Here is a 5,728-nt window from a genome sequence, read left to right as displayed (position 1 = left end):
CTTCTTCTTCTTCTTCTTCTTCTTCTTCTTCTTCTTCTTCTTCTTCTTCTTCTTCTTCTTCTTCTTCTTCTAATATCTCACAGAGTTTTGCTAAGTTCACTAGTTAAAGTTAACTGTGGTCTTTGAAGACATAGGATGAATTGTGCCAGGTTCTCCTGTGTTTCAGTGGCACCATTGAGAAGTCAAAGGTAATGCTGATGAGCTTACTGTATATGTGACTTGTAGTAGTAGTAGTAGTAGTAGTAGTAGTAGTAGTAGTAGTAGTAGTAGCAGTAGTTTTTATTGATGTCTCTTGAATCTTTCACTGCTACTTTTTATATTGTAAAATTACTGGTTTAACTAAGATATTACATGGGGTTATTAATTTTTGACATTGTTTATTTGGTGTCTTTACTTATTTTGTGGAAATTTTCTTATATTATCTTGAAGAGCTGTTCTATTTTATTTTCCTTGGATTTGTTTTTCATAATTGAATTTGACTCTTATATTATGTCACATATATTGTGATTGTTTCTTTATTGTGCATTTAAATTTTGTTTTCTGTTCTTTTCTATCTCATATAGCTCATCTAACTTATTTTTAAGTATCAATAGTCTGTTTTCCATTTGGTTAATTATATATCAATTCCCTTGAATTTCCAAGTTCATTTACTGTGTTTTTCAATTTCATATTCATTTAAGTTCTCTTCAAAGTTTGTTACTGAATTACTCTTTCAGATACTCGATTGTCTTAATGATTTTCATGATGCTTGTATGTGTGTTTCTTTGGGCATCCTTTATATGTTTAAATTCTTTAAGTCTTTTTTTTTTTAACTTTGAACTCTATGGTTGTTGTTTTAAATTCTGTGTCTTGTCATTCATACATAATTCTCATAGGGAAGATTTATAATGGAAAGATTTGAAATGAATACTGTCTTCACTTTTCACATTGTTTATGTTTTCAAGATGAGATGGGGAAGGGGACTTCCTTCATTAATCTTATATGCACAAAGGAGGTTGGACCTCAAGAACCTAAATATAGGTATATCTCCAATCTCAAGACAAGTTCATAGAAGAGTGAATCAGGTAGAAAACCCCAGCTAAAGCATGACAAAGAATTTTAAACATATGTTTAAGAACTTTTTAGATTTGCTTTCTTTTTGTTTTTGTCTCATGTAGACAAGTCAAATAGTGTAAAGGAAACCTTTTAAAACACAAAGATACATTGATAGTAAATATGGCTACTCTGTTGGTTTACTTAGACCACATAGGCTCCCATACTTAATTTCTTCATCCACAGTTCATTGAAATAATTGGAAATAATTGTGAAGTATGTTGTAGCTGGAGAAACTATGTTATTCAGAGTGGATATTTAGGTTTCACAAGACTTGTGCTATTTCTACTTACTATTTTCTACCCCTTGATTGCAGATGAAGACATAAATTTTAGCTACTGCTCTAGCATCATGTCACTTGCCAGGTGCTATGTTCTCTGTCATAATGGTTATGTATTCACCCTCTACATCATAAGACCCAAATAAACTGTTCTTTTTTTTCTTGCCTTGGTCACAATTTCTTATCACACTAGAAATGTAGGTGAGATACTCCTTTCAGCAGTGACTAAATTCATATTAGAATAACTATAATTTAACACTTGATAAAGGCTACTCCTGAAGAATTACTTAGCTCATTTATGAAGTATTGAACTTAATCTATGCATCACAAGTTCTGAAAAAAGTGTCAAGAAAGATGACAATGCATATCAAGAATGTGTTTATCTGGGGCTAGGAAGCAGAGAGCGGAGGAACCAGAACTACCAAGGCCTAGAAATACAGCTCAAATCTGTCCATTATAATTGCTTTATGAATTTTGAGGTTGTGATTCTCCACAAAATTCCACTTGTTAAAGACCATAAAATTGACTGATATATATATATATAGTTACTTAAAACACAAACAAGACAGGTAGACTTGACAAGCTTTCATGAGTAATTCATGGTAGAATTGAAAGTATGTACACCCATATAAAATGAGACTTCTGGTACAAATCTTTCCAAAAGCAAGACTCTAAAATGAGTTTATTTAAATTGATAAATTTCATATAAGTGACCTAGTCAAATGATAAGGTTAGAGATTTAAGAATATATTGCATTTTGAAGTATTAAAATCATAATTGGCACAAATCCTTAACTTGAAGAAGCTATTCATATTTAATTTTTAAAAATAAATTTTTGAAAAAATACATTAGCTCATAAAAATAAAATACTATAATGTACTTATGTTTCTGCTTCTTTTTCTATCGAATAACCTCTTCCCTTTGCGAAATGCTCATGACATAGCTTTTACTGGATCGATACATCAGAGGTCAATAGGGAAAAACACTTCACTCAGTACTCATAAGAAAAAGGATCATTTGTGACACACTAGTACCTTTCTAATGCAAAGTGAAATGGACCTTATCTTTGAAAAACTCAAGTTTTAACATTTCCACTAATGCTTTTCTGAAAATTATCTCACTGATATCTAATATCACTTCATTTGGAATGACATGAGAGAAAATTCGGAAAATAAATAATTTTCCAGGAGTTACATGAAATTCTTGATCTGAATTATTTATTATTTAAAATACTTATCTTAACAAATATGCAAATGCATTTGTATACCACCAATTAAACCATATTTAATTTATTTCAATTATAAACTCTTTTCTGCTAGATTTTTTTTAACTGTTTATGAATAACAAAGGCGAGAGTGGTGACTTTTTCTTTTTTTCCCTCCATACAGTGTCTGCTACCTCTCTTGTGGGGCCCCATATTTCTCTACACCTTGTCAGACCATTGCACATCTCAGGGTATATCAGGGGCAGAGCTATAGGCCAAAGGGCAGCTGTTTCTCCCCACACCCAAACTGAAAGATGGGGACCCTGGAGAGGGGGCCACCCAGTGGGCAGGTGGCAGCTGATACACTATTTATAATATCCTGAAATTGAAATAAGTTTAGAGATAAATGATAGCCAAGCTACAATCCTTAGAAACACGTAGGATAAGTATAGAGTAAGGAACTAGAGGTAACAAAAAGAAATTGTTTAGTAAAAGAACAGGTAGATATAGATGGTGGTGGTGACCAGCATGGGAGGATCAATGAAGAGGGGAGAGGGATTGTAGGAGGAAATACATAGAGAGAAAACTAAAATTAAGGAATATATAAGGGGTGATATGGAAATTTACTACAGAACAATTTATAGTGGTAGAGATAGAGAGATCACCAAATAATGGGTAGACAGAGCCTCAAGTGGAAATCTTTTGTCACCAAATAGAAATATCTTGTGACCAAATGAAGCTCCTAGTACTAGAATAGGCTTATTTCTAGTTGAGTTGTCTTTTTAAAATGTTTTAAATGTTAAAACCAGAGGTACTGGATAAGAAATGTTAACAGGGTTAGGGAGGATAATGACTTGTTTAGTTCTTTGGAGCGAAGAGGATCGAATCCAATCTGCAGGATAGCAGAACATCAGCAATTAACTTTACAAAAATCAGAAATCCAAGCTTGATCCACTTGCAAACACCAGTCACAAATCAGCAACATGAGTTCTGTAGAGGGAGGTTCCCTAATTGTTTCTTGATTGGGTCAATAAATACGGCAGAAGCTAATTATTGGCTGAAGATGTAGAGGCAGAATTTCCGGGTCCCAGGAAGAAGAGGAGGAGAAAAGATAGAGAAAGGGGTTTTTTGGCCAGGCTATAGAGAGAAGGTCAGGCATACCATGTAGGCATGTGGGCTATTAGAGCAAGTGTTGGCCTCCACCACGGGAAGCATTCTGATATAAGGAAGCTGATGAGCTTAGGACAATTCTGCACCAAGCGGTTGTGTTATCTGATTGGTTTTAGAATATCAAGGCAGTCTGGTGTTTACCATCTGAGCTGATTCAGGTGGGCAGGAGAAAGCTGGCCACTGGCCAGATGGTGGAACATGAGAGGCACCTCCACCATTTTCAGGAAGGATGTTTGTTGGGCAGCCTAACGGTGCCAGCCAGAGGGATGGGCAGAATGGAAACGGAGTCAACATGGCATGATCTCAGAGCTAAACTATAGGGGGTGGGTGCCGAGGCACCAGGCAAGGAAAAAAGGCTAGGAGAAATGATGCCTTTTGAAACTACGTGCAGCACAGTTCAATCCAAAAGAAACGGTGAGGCTTTGCCAAATAGCCCAAATCATGGGAAGCAACAAGAAGTCTTCTGACCACCAGAAGTTCTTTGGTGAGATGCTCTCTACAGATTCACAACGACGAAAGCAACATGAACCAATACAACACCTTCAGCTAAGACTAACATCAACAAAGCCCAAAGACCAGCAAAGAGTGGCAGGGCATACCAATACCAAACAGACATTGTTTACTGTCTGTTGAGTTATATCTATACCCTTTCCAAATACCACGTGGTCTGTCAAACATATGCTCTAGAAAAACATCTCCTGCCCTTTTTCTAGGCAACTTGCAGAAAAACAACATATGTCTGCTCTCAGCAAAACATCCACCCATGTGTCTGTTTCAGCAAATACATCCTCTCAAAAGACAGTTTTCAGAGAAACTGACACAATTGAGTCTCCAAAGAAACCAAAAATTTCCACTTCACTAAATTGTCACTTAACTCCCACATCTGTGGGGAGATGAAAAATCAGTTTTCTGGAGAACAGTGATACTGGGTTTAATCAACTAATCCAAGGTAGGCCTCAGGCTCAAGCACAGTTGACCAATGTATAAGCAGACTCCACAGACTTTTTGGGTGTGATTTTATTTGATTACTATTGTTGTGATTTCTTGTTTGTTTGTTTGAATGGTACAGGTTTTCCCCCTTGACTTGGGGAGATGTACTATGAAATAAATAAATAAATAAATAAATAAATAAATGGATGAAAGAAAGAAAGAGAGAAAGAAAAGAGAGAAAATATTTTCAACAATATCATAAACAAAAAATTTTGAGAGCTAAGGAAACAGATGCCTATCAAAATACCAGACAGAAAAGAAGCCCCTCAAATGAAATATAGTTAAAGTACTAAGTGCACAGAGCAGTGAAGACCTAACTATAAGAGAGGAAATCAAGTCTCCTATAACAAGACAAGAAAATGTATTTCAATCAAAAGAGAATGATAAACATACTGAGGATCACACGGAGAATAATAATAAAAAAAATTCCTAAAGATTTAACCCAAAGATGTCCAAAAATGCCACAAAATGACAGTGAGAAATGAGTACATATTGTTTAATAAAACTTAATAACACTATCATAAATATTATGTATCATTTTGTTGGTGGCAAAATTATCTTTGCAATCTGTGGTGGTTTGTATAAAAATAGCACCCATAGGCTCATATACTTGCATGGTTAGACCCCAGTTGGGAGCCTATTAAGAAAGATTAGGAGTTAGAGATTTTTTTGAAAAGATATGTCACTGGGGTAGGCTTTGATGTTTCAAAATCTCATGCCAGTTCCCTCTCTATCTCTCTCTGTCTCTGTTTTGTTTTATCTCTCTGTTTCTTTTTATGTCTCTGTCTATATCTCTCTGCGCCTCTCTCTCTCTCTCTCTCTCTCTCTCTCTCTCTCTCTCTCTCTCTCTCCCTCCTTCTCTGTGTGTGTCTGTGGATGTGTCTGTATTCCAATACTTCTCCAGTACCATGCCTCCCTGTGTTCTGGCATGCTCTCCACCATGATAATGGATTGATCTTGTGACAATGGAAGCAAGTCCCAAGTTAAATTGT

The sequence above is a fragment of the Mus pahari genome, chromosome 11 (assembly GCF_900095145.1).
Source record: "Mus pahari chromosome 11, PAHARI_EIJ_v1.1, whole genome shotgun sequence".
NCBI classification, from domain to species: Eukaryota; Metazoa; Chordata; class Mammalia; order Rodentia; family Muridae; genus Mus; species Mus pahari.
Note: the sequence above shows the minus strand (reverse complement) of the source record.